General features: G+C 35.7%; 1 non-coding gene across 1 annotated transcript; it reads right to left on the bottom strand.

Moving 5' to 3' along the window:
- Positions 1-8,118: 8,118 nt before the first annotated feature.
- TRNAP-CGG (transfer RNA proline (anticodon CGG)) lies at positions 8,119-8,190 on the bottom strand. The gene has a single exon. It is a non-coding gene; the product is annotated as a tRNA-Pro (tRNA).
- Between the last annotated feature and the right edge of the window lie 4,196 nt (positions 8,191-12,386).

A 12,386-nucleotide genomic window follows, 5' to 3' on the forward strand; every position in this document is an offset into this window, starting at 1 on the left:
CAGCAGTCTCTTCTCTTTACGCATGCGTATTACTCAGTTAAGTCGTTGCCATTCACAGTTCTTTAAAATAGGTGTTAAAATGAATTAAAAGTCCTCGTAGTGTGAGGAGTCCGCTAACGAAGTTCTCTCTAGTCGAGAGCATCATAGGTCTTTCTAGTAGAGAGTTCAGGAGCGTTCTTTACAGACTAACTCCTTCCGCCTCCAGATTTTGTTTTCCTCGGACACAGAGGAAACAAAACTTTTTTTTTAAAGTTCCTACGGAATAAAATACAAGTTCAGGCAGGCGTTCGCTACAAACAAACACCTTCCGCCTCCAGTTTTTGTTTCTCCCGACACAGGAGAAGTAAACCTTCACAGTTCACAGTCAGTTTCTGGTTTCAATAGAGACTGTTCAACATTTTACCAATTAATTTTAAACCACACTGTTACAAAGGCTCTCCACTCTCATAACCAGGCCATCATAAAAAAATACATATACAATATATGAAAAACCAACACAGACATTTTGTCTTTATGAATAAAGCTAACAATTTACTATATAGTATGATTATTTACCAATTTACTATATAGTAACATATAGTACTATTTTTCCTGAGGATCTAACCATCTCTCATACAATAATGCGACAGGTGTTCTGAAGTTGGTGCCGTACACTAATTCAGCTGGACTAAATCCTGTACTATCATGCGTTACTGTCCGCAGAGCAAAGAGAGCGGCAGGTACTTGTACTTCCCAATTTGAGGCAGCTTCAATACATAATACCTTAAAGACACTTTTTATTGACCTATGGAACCGTTCCACAGGATTGCTCTGGGGGTGGTAAACCGAACTTCTGGAAATTTTTATACCAAACATCTTCAAAAATTTAACAGTTAAACGACTCGTAAAAGATTTCCCTTGAATCAGTTTGAACCTCCCTTGGAAAGCCCATCCGACTAAATATCTGCAAGAGTGCACTTACAACAGATTTCGACGTTATATCCGGTACCGGGACGCCGTCAGGATATTTAGATGCTAAGCACATAACTGTAATAAGATATTTATTACCTTCAGTAGATGTAGGCATAGGCCCGCAAGCATCTACATGAACCTTACTAAAGACTTCAGATATCACAGGTACCATTACCAACGTTGACTTCTTTTTGGCTCGTTGACAGGATTCGCATGTTTTAATGAATTCCTCGATGTCTTTATAACAATTTGGCCAGAAAAAATGTCTTAGTAACCAGTCTTTTGTTTTCAGAGCTCCTAAGTGACCTGAAGTTCCCTCATGACAAATTGCTTTAATTTGCTGTCTGAGGTTTCCTGGAACAACAATTAAATGTTCTCCTCCTCCTAACTTATTTACCTTCTTTTTTACTAAAACCCCATTTTTAATCCCATAACTTGTTTTACTTCCGCTTTTTATTAGTTCTAATAAAGGGGCAAGTTCTTTACTTTTTTGTTGTTCATCAATAAAAGTACTTGAGTCAATTTGAATTGCAGGACTTGTGGGGACACAAAGGTCGACAGGAGGCAATATCTCTCCGTTTTCAGACCTCTCATGAGCATCGTCCTCCTCTTCCAACTCTAACTCATTCTGCTCAGAATTTTGATTCGTCTCACATAAATTTTCCGCTTCCTTAAATTGTCGTCTTGAGATCGAGTAACAACCGCATTAACATTCCCGACATACGACGAAAAAGTTTTCTCAGTCCCTCTGAGAAGAGCCGCTGTCTGGTTGCCTAGTATATATCGCCCTTGGTCTAAGTGGTCTCCTATAACAGCTGCTTTGGTGGTTACTGTATCCAAATCGCATTCAATATCTACTTCAGCAACAGGTAAACAAGTCATATGATCATCCAACAAATGTCGAACCCACACATGTTCCCCCTTCATTCTACCGTTGCTCCTGTATCTCTTAGAATAGTAGAATAGGTACTTCAAAACCATTTACTCTTCCATTTAATGTATAGGTATCTAACAGATTCTTCTCTGATCTCCCGCTTATCCGATACAAATCTGCCTTTTGAGTTTTTAAATTAGGGCACTGAGGACGTAAATGGTCAAAAGATCCACATTCATAGCACTGGAGTCTTTTTCTCCTATCAAAATTCGCGTCCGACTTTTTCCCAACATTGCGTGCATCATCATCTTTTTTAAATTGTGTGCCTTGAGGGTTTTTTCTATTTTTGAAAACGTTACCAGTGGACTGAAAAACACCCATTTGTCTACCTGATGTTTCCGTTTTCAGTTCACCCAATTTCGTTTTCCCAACCATCGTCTTTTTCGCATCTTCAAATTCCTCTATTTTACCCACCAACTGTTTTGGTGAAGTGATCGTGGCCCATTCATCTATAAAATGTTCCTTAAACTCATAAGGCGTGCGCCTTTTTAATCTGATCTACCAACATTAAATCCTTGAGTTGCTCAAATGTTTCGATTTTTAATCCCTTGAGCCACCCATCTAAAAATGTCTTAATTTCGTGATAAAAATCGTACCATGTAGAATCCAGATTTTTTTTAGTCTTAACATGAAGTTGGCGAAACTTCTCCGCACTTAACTTAAATCTTTTAAGTAGTAATTCTTTAATATGTTGGTAATCTATAGCCTGTTCTTCAGGCTCCCTAGCAATTATATTATTTACCTCAACCGGAAGGACACCAATGAGATATGACACCCATTGATCCGTGGGCAATTTTAAAACTTTAGCTTGCCTCTCAAAAAGTTCTAAGAATAAACTGATATCATCAGTTTTTAAATCAAACTTGGGCATTAGTTTCTGAAAATTCTGATTAAATACGGTTTCACCTCCAGGTTTAGCAGATTCAGTGTTCTGTTTTGCTTTAAGGTATTCTAGTTCTAACTGTTGCTTTTTAATTTCTTTATTTTGTTGTAGTATCTGAAATTCCCTCTCCCTAGCTTCCTGTTCTAACTGTAATTCTTTCGCTCTTGTTTGCTTCCCTAAGTTTTCCTTTTCTATCCTATCAGTCATAACACTTTCTAACAAATTTTTAACAAATTCTGCCTCATAATTTTTACTATTCGTTATTAATTGTTTTAAATCTATCACTTTCATATCTTCTAAAGCTATTTCTCCAAGTTCTGAAGCGACAAGGAATAAATCCTTTTTTTTAGCTTTCCCCAAAAATGCCATTTTCACAAAATTAAATGTTCAAAACAAATAAGAACTCAAATAGTTATTCACAAATAATACACATATAAAAATATATCAGAGATATAAAAAACATTAACTTTTCTTTTTTCTTACAAAATTAAGCAAATGAAAATAAAAGATTAATTAAAGCATTAATCATTTTGAATTTATTTCCATTAAAACACAAAACGAATAAACATCCTTACTGAATATTTCGTATAAAAAAATAATAACAAATTCTTTTCATTTAGTACAGCCAGACAGAAAAAAACCAGAGTGGCGCCAATAAATATAAACACCTTTAATTAACTATCGTTTTCATGACAGCTTTGGCAACCACATGGCCAACGCAAATACTACGTAAATCGATAGGCGCAGGTTTAAATCAGAACACTATTAGAACATTTCTTTACTGCTCAAAGTTTTAATTTTTATACAATGAAATGATAGAAATTTAACATTCTACTTATCAGAAAAAACACATCATATTAAAATACAGAATTGGTGTGCTTTCATTAGAAAAACCAAAGTAACAAGTTTTTAATATATACAACAACTTATTTCTTTCATAAGAATTTAACATAAATTTTCTTCTAATGATTTAGAAATGAAAATTGCAATATTGCACTGATGTGCTTTCACATAGTATACACAAAATAAACAATTCAGATTCTATCACACCAATTTATAGCGAAACGTTAAACATAAATACACTGATGTGCTGTTTATTTACGGGTATGGATTTTTCCTATTATCATACAAAAGAAAAATATCTCGTTAGATATATAAATGCAACACTTTGATAGTTTTCAAAACTCTTATGCACTGACGTGCTATAAAATACACTGATGTGCTACGTGTTAATGGAAAAATGTTTCTCCGAATATACCATAAAAGGAAAATATCTTGTTAGATATATAAACCAGACACATTGCTTAAACTCTATGCACTGACATGTTACTTCTGCTTTGGGAATTGATTTCCCGAATAAGTAATAAATAACTACATTATACACTTCAGGCCTGGAAATGAATATTGTGGAGAACACATACCTGGTCTCTTGTCACACAAATCTCGGTGGAACCTCCAATTTTTTTTTTTTTTTTTTTTTTTGTCAACTCTCAACAGTCCATTACTGTCAATAAAAGGGTTAAGATTTTTAATAGAACTATCTCTTGGAACAATCCTGATTTTTAAGACCATTTATCTCATTTATAAATTACTCACGCTGCACTCATTTTAATAAAGTTTCTTCAACTGCTCTCAATTCTCCCATTTGTAAATTACCTACCTTCTTTTGTCCTTGCTTACAATTCTTACAAAACCTAAAACAAAAACTTATAATGCAAATTAAATTTAAATACTTATTACTGCAATTCAATAAATCATTAACAATATTATTCACATTTAGATTTAAACATGTTGATAGTTCAGAATCAGCAAAGTTTTTAAGTTCATTACTGTCCTTTTCAGTAATTGCTTCAGGTATAACTCTTATAGGTATACTCCTTCATTAAGAAGTCAGGTCCGTTCCACCACAGTTGACTTAGTTGCAGTCTTTCGGCAGCCATACCTCTAGATATGAGATCTGATGGGTTTTCTTCGGAAGCGATATGATGCCACTGTGCAATTTCAGTCAGATCTTGTATTTTTGAAATCCTGTTTGCAACAAATGTCTTGAGCAGATGTGGCTCTTTCTTGATCCATGACAGCGCAATCATAGAATGGGTCCAAAGATGAATAGCAGTAAGCTCGAATTTTAACGATGATTTCACTCGATGCATTAGTTTAGCTATTAGCACTGCTGCGCAAACCTCAAGTCTTGGGATTGTAGTCTTCTTTAGGGGGAGGCACGCGATTTACTGCACACCAACCTCACTGATGTATTGTTTGCTGATGTGGCTTTACAGTAGATAGCTTCTCCATAGGCGGCCTCTGAGGCATCGGAGAAACCATGTAACTCAATCTTGATTGTATCTGGTAATGAAATACATCTATGGACTACAATGTTGTTAATTAACTGCAAAGTAATGGAGAATTCTTTCCATTCTTTAGCCTCCTTTTCTGGCAGAACATCATTCCAGTTCAATTTTAATAGCCATAATTTCTGCATAAATAGTTTTGCTATAATTATAACTGGGGAAACTATACTCAATGGGTCAAAGATGCGAGATATGATGGATAACACTTGCCGTTTCGTAACCTTTATTTTATCTTCGATTTTAACGTTGAAGCTCAAACAATCTCTTTTTGACTTCCGTAAAATACCCAATGCTTTAGATTCTTCTGATTTATCAAAGGGATATATTTTGTCGTTTGTTTGACGCAGTTCAGCAGCATCACTACACCATTTATGGAGTAACATACCTTCACTCTTCATAATGCCTATTAACTGATTTTGAACTTCTAATGCAGAACTTAGCAACTCAGCTCCAGATAGAATATCGTCCATGTACATGTATTCTCTCAGTACAGGTGCTGCTAAAGGAAATTTATCTCCTTCGTCCTTTGACAGCTGTACAAGTGTCCTCATTGCTAAAAATGGTGCAGTCAAAGTACCATAGGTAACGGTGGTTAGCTCAAAGTTTTTAACTGCCTTATCAATGCCTTCTTTCCATAAAATCCTTTGCAACTTCCACTGATTTGGATGAATAGAAATAACTCGATACCATCTTTTGTATCTGTGCAATGAAAGCAAAAATATATTTCCTGAATCTCAGCATAATTGAGAATAAATCATCTTGTATTACACCGTCATTATACTGTATAGAATTTAGAGAGTTTCCTTTGGTTGTCAAAGAAGAAGCGTTAAATACTAGCTTCAAGGGAGTCGACTTACTTTTCTCTTATCCCCTATATACTCCAATATGAGGAATGTAATATGATCCTTGTTTCTCCTCGCTTTCACTCATCTCAACTCTATGTCCTAACTGTTGATATTCCTTTAAAAAAACTGAATATAATTTTAAATATTCCGGACTCTTTACTAAGCGTTTCCATAAAAAATTTAATTTACTCGTTGCAATTTGTTTAGAACTTCCTAAAGTGTCCGGATCCTCCTTTAATGGCATTTTAACAACATACCTACCGGTTTTATCTCGCGTATAATTTTCTACAAAATGTTTCTCACAAATTAAAGATTCTTTGTTTTTGGGTTTATCAGTTTCAATATTCTCTAATTCCCAAAATCTTCTAAGAGTTTTTTCTAAGTTGTCTTCTTCCTTTATCAACCCACAATGAACCCTGTTTTCAGGCTCTGTTGGAATACTTCCAGACACGATAAAACCAAAATCTGCATCCTGAAAAATAAGATCAGTGTAATAGCTTCACGGACGAATAAGGCACCATTAAAAAAACGAAACAAACATTTATTAAAAATTAACGTTCAAAGAATAATAGTAAACTCGGAGCAGTACCTCGCTCCTACCACCTTCCTCCTCTGAGGCTAACATGCAACTGCCGTCTCTCTACTTGCTGGGCTCTGGCAAGCAGCTGATTAGCTCACCGTAGCCAGATACATGACACCCCCCAGTGGCGTAGCTAGGGTGGGGCAAGGGGGGACATCTGTCCCTGGGTTGACTTCTCGCACCCTAAGCGAGAATCATACCCCTAGATCACCGAACCACGAAATCGAAGGTCTATTTGCCGATTCTCTCTCTGAAAAAGTTCCTTAGAACACATGTGATTAATGTTATTGATATTGTGATTATTATTATAGTCAATATCGCGTCATGGGCGGAAATATATAATAAAAATTACAGTATGTGCTTATTTTCCTACAGTTATTTATTTCACATATGAGTAGGGTGTGTATGTTCGTTTTTGGAATTATGCTTTTAAATAATTATTTACGTAATTTTAAACTCTCACGCCTTATTACACACCTTCTCTCTAATTAAACTTTTCACTAGGGATATATTTGTAGGTTTGCCCGACACAGGTAATTTTCTCAACTATCCATTTTTAATTATTTAATTCTGCTCAGTTATATTTTTACTTCGTGATGAAATATATTATTTTCCTTTAGCATCTGAAGTAAAGTTGTGGCAAAATTGATGGATGAGAAGAACGGATAGAATTTAGCGTCGCCGTTTAGCAACTGCTACTACCACTGCAGGAAACATAACGGCTTTCATTCAACATCCGAGTGCTTTCGCACACAGCACATTCGCACAGTGTTGCCACTTGCCAAAACATAGAGTCCCTTATTTAACTTTCAGATTTAATGAATCTCCTATCATCGAGCTAATCTTAGCTGAAATTAGCGATTAAATAGCTATGCATTGCCATGGAGCGAAATAAAATTCTTTTCATTTGTCTTCCAAACGCATTCTTACGTAGCCGGATATGAGTGTGTTGCTCTTTGGCAAAATATAAGATCTTTACTTATATTTCAAAATTAATCAGCCTGCTTTCTGATTGAAAAATTCAGAGATTGAGAAGCAATAAACACGTCCTTTATAATATAAATCTTCGTTTCGTTTTTTAAAAACATCCCTAATTCATGAAACTAACATTTTTCCTCAGGCAAATATGCCTCGTTGTTGATTGCCATATCCGAACGACCTTTTATTAAATATAGAGTCCATGGCTTTCATTTTTTCTCCACGACTGCAGTGGCGTAGCTAGGGTGGGGCAAGGGAGGACATCTGTCCCTGGGCGCAGCATCCAAGGGGCGCCTAATTGATGCTGCAAATTTTTTAATGAAATGTTTTCCATTCTTGGCACACAGAAAGGGGCGCAAATTCTTCAGTTGTCCCCAGGCGCTAGAAACTCTAGCTACGCCCCTGCACGACTGCCTTTATAAAGCATGAATACTCTATTATCGCTTGCTCCAAAACCTATCTTCATAGGTATACAAAATAAAATACTCCACTAAGGCATCCTTACACATCCCTCGTACTCTTTGAAGTGTATTTTATATAACCAAATTAAAGCCAAAAAGTTATTTCAGTCTCAGAGATAAAATTAAAAAATGCATGGGCTCGACCGGGATTTGAACCCGGGACCTCTCGCACCCGAAGCGAGAATCATACCCCTAGACCATCGAGCCGTGCTAAGCTATATTGAAAGTATTGAACTGATTAAAGTTTGGCTGAAATGCCAGATAACGGTGAAAATGAATAATTTCCAAAGCACAGATCATTTCCTGAGCTTTCTTTCATAAAAAAATTACTTTCAGATACAGTTAGCAGCATAGTAATTAATTTTAGGATTATTGAACATGCGTTTGTTAACTAATTACGCAAGCAGATGATTATTGAACAAAAATTCAATTATATCAATGCTATGATTTTTATCTCTAAGTAGAGTTATAATTAGTTTTCGCAATCGAGAAGTAGAACTTTCGATTTCAGCTAAATTTTAAAACAAATATTAAATGCAAACTACATCTCAAACCGCGATTCATATTTTTAATGCAAGAGATTCGAACAGATGTTACTGAATTCAGTAAGTCACAATGGTTTGTGTTTACAAGTAAAGATCAGGAACATTGAGAGCACTTTTTTGCCTGAGGATGAAGCATAAGATCTTTAGCGTATGTCCGATAACACCAAATTACGTTGCTCCTCTCTGAGAGTACGAATTATTCAAAAGAAGTTGCTCTACATTTGCTCTCCCAAAACAGTAAGCGAAAATTATTATATTCTACTAAGCTAAGTTTCTAGTAGCCTATGACTTATAATATACCGACTGCAAAAATCCTTTATAATTTAATATTAATATGAGCGTACATGAATATGCACATTAATATTTTATACGCGCGTGTGCAAAATTAAAAGAATTTGCAAATTATGACTAGAGAAGTATTGAAACAAAGGCAATAATTATGACATCGAAGAATTATGTAAATATTAAGAGTCGAATACGTAAGTGTACACGTGTTGGTCTTCGGAGCTATAAGCGGACAAGGTTGTTTTCGGGGACTTGCGTGCTCCTACTCCTTCATGGCACTCGCTGTGTTTCTCGCAAAGGTTGCGTAAATTTTATGATGTATCAGGTGAAATGAGTAGCCACGAAAGTATGGATGAAATGAATAGATAGAGAATAATCAATAGATTGGAGGCAGTAAAATCACAGGGCATATGGCTACAGATCCCAATAAATTGCCAAAGTCGTATTGTGGAAACGATTTCGGGAAACTAGATCTATATCGAGAAGAATTTGGTGAAGTAGACCAAGATCCACAACTACGAAAGAGGATTGTTGTTTGTCACTTTCAACGCGGCGACACGGGACTCCTACAACTTTACAGCTCTCACGTTGGCTGTATGCTGCCAATGGAACCCGAGATTCACCGTTACAGTCGACTCCAGAAGTCAGAGCTGTCTTCCCAAAGGCCCGCTGTTCGCGTTCACGATCTCTGCAGCACACAATGAAGGGCGTTTAGCATGGTGTAACGAACACGCGCCTTGGAACAACTTCCAGTGCAACACCGTGTTTTTTACAGATGTGTCGAGATTCAGCCTGGATTCCCGGCGTACCTGTGTCTGGAGAGTGCTTAGAACACGGTACCATCTCACTCTCTTTAAGGGAAATGATTTTTAAAAAATACTGCGGTGGAGGTATAATGGTTTGGGGAGGCATTAAGTTGGACTACCGCGTATTCCTGCATGAGTTTGACAAAAGCATCTTGCCTTCTACGAGGTGTAAGGCATCTTAGTTTCTTATGTTGGACTTTTCAGGTGAGCACTTCGACCTGTGCTCCTAGTTAATGTACAAAAACGCCTGCCACATAGCGCTCAGCTGGTCGACGATAGTTGGTGGTAAAGATATTCGGAACATCGAATGGCCATCTAGATCTTCTCAACTTAACATTACGCAGCATGTCTGGAATGCTGTTAGGAGGGCGGTTTCATCTCGCCATTCCCACCGAGGACGATCTCGAAGTTCAAATGTGCCTTGCAGCAGAAGTGGTTACTTCCTTTCCAATATGGAGTTACGCTGCGCGACCTATCCGACTGTCAGAGAGCACTATACACATATTAATATCGTTTTCAGGTCTATATAATAAGGTTGGTCTTGGACAGCTCTGCATTATGAACTTTACTGACAATCATGCGCTTAAAAAAATAACTTTGAAGCGGTACATCACTTTCTCATTTATAAGTGTGTATTCGTACTAAATTTGATTAGAGTCAAATTTCACTAGATTTTCAGAATAGTGCAAATTCTTTTAATCCAGCACAGGATTTCAGGTATACATATAAGCATATACACAGATATATATATATATATATATATAATTAAAAAGCTAGGTAGTAAGTACTGTGTAAAAAGACCTATTTGGTCTTAAAATTTTTTGCGTAATATTAAGGAAATGAGAAGAAGATAAATTGTAGTGAGCTCGCCAAAACGTTACCAGGAGCTGTGGCTCCGAGAAAAAGTTCAACACAGTATTTTTTAAAAAACAATGACATTGAAGGGTGAAAAATTAGTCTACACTCGAAATAAAATGTAGAATATAAAACACAGTAAAATATTAATCGTTGGAAACAGGTAAATGGCAATAAATACAGTAAAATACCTATCGATGTGATAAGTGAAAAGTTTAAAACATATAAAAAACCGATCGATGGAAAAGTTAAAACAAATAAAAACATATGAAAATTATAAAGCGGAACATATAAAATTATAAAAGTTATAAAGCGGAAAATGGTAAATTAGCTCAATTCGATGTCCAACCTGGCTTTTCAAGGGAAATTTCTAGTGAATATATATATATCATGTAAAAATAATTGAATCAATTCGATGTCCAACCTGGCTTTTCAAGGGAAATTTCTAGTTAATATATATATATCATTTAAAAATAATTGAAGAATTAATATAAAAATAAATTAATTCATTATTACATAAATAGTGCAAAATAGAATATACTTCTGTCATAAGGAGAAATCAAGAAATTATAGAAATGAAATGTGCGCACGCAAAATATTGATATTTAGTTAAATCAATACTAAATTTTGAAGTGAATTGTTCAGTTTAAAAGGCTATTAAAATGACGAACAAAATTCAAATTAATCTTTGCAAATGCGAAATGTTCATAAATGAATTTTCCAAAACTGGGCTCGGCCGGGATTTGAACCCTGGACTTCTCGCACCCTAAGCGAGAATCATACCCCTAGATCACCGAACCACGAAATCGAAGGTCTATTTGCCGATTCTCTCTCTGAAAAAGTTCCTTAGAACACATGTGATTAATGTTATTGATATTGTGATTATTATTATAGTCAATATCGCGTCATGGGCGGAAATATATAATAAAAATTACAGTATGTGCTTATTTTCCTACAGTTATTTATTTCACATATGAGTAGGGTGTGTATGTTCGTTTTTGGAATTATGCTTTTAAATAATTATTTACGTAATTTTAAACTCTCACGCCTTATTACACACCTTCTCTCTAATTAAACTTTTCACTAGGGATATATTTGTAGGTTTGCCCGACACAGGTAATTTTCTCAACTACCCATTTTTAATTATTTAATTCTGCTCAGTTATATTTTTACTTCGTGATGAAATATATTATTTTCCTTTAGCATCTGAAGTAAAGTTGTGGCAAAATTGATGGATGAGAAGAACGGATAGAATTTAGCGTCGCCGTTTAGCAACTGCTACTACCACTGCAGGAAACATAACGGCTTTCATTCAACATCCGAGTGCTTTCGCACACAGCACATTCGCACAGTGTTGCCACTTGCCAAAACATAGAGTCCCTTATTTAACTTTCAGATTTAATGAATCTCCTATCATCGAGCTAATCTTAGCTGAAATTAGCGATTAAATAGCTATGCATTGCCATGAAGCGAAATAAAATTCTTTTCATTTGTCTTCCAAACGCATTCTTACGTAGCCGGATATGAGTGTGTTGCTCTTTGGCAAAATATAAGATCTTTACTTATATTTCAAAATTAATCAGCCTGCTTTCTGATTGAAAAATTCAGAGATTGAGAAGCAATAAACACGTCCTTTATAATATAAATCTTCGTTTCGTTTTTTAAAAACATCCCTAATTCATGAAACTAACATTTTTCCTCAGGCAAATATGCCTCGTTGTTGATTGCCATATCCGAACGACCTTTTATTAAATATAGAGTCCATGGCTTTCATTTTTTCTCCACGACTGCAGTGGCGTAGCTAGGGTGGGGCAAGGGAGGACATCTGTCCCTGGGCGCAGCATCCAAGGGGCGCCTAATTGATGCTGCGAGTTTTTTTAATGAAATGTTTTCCATTCTTGGCACACAGAAA

Source organism: Stegodyphus dumicola, chromosome 7 (assembly GCF_044657685.1).
Source record: "Stegodyphus dumicola isolate Sdum_Otavi_A_Nest chromosome 7, ASM4465768v1".
NCBI lineage: Eukaryota > Metazoa > Arthropoda > Arachnida > Araneae > Eresidae > Stegodyphus > Stegodyphus dumicola.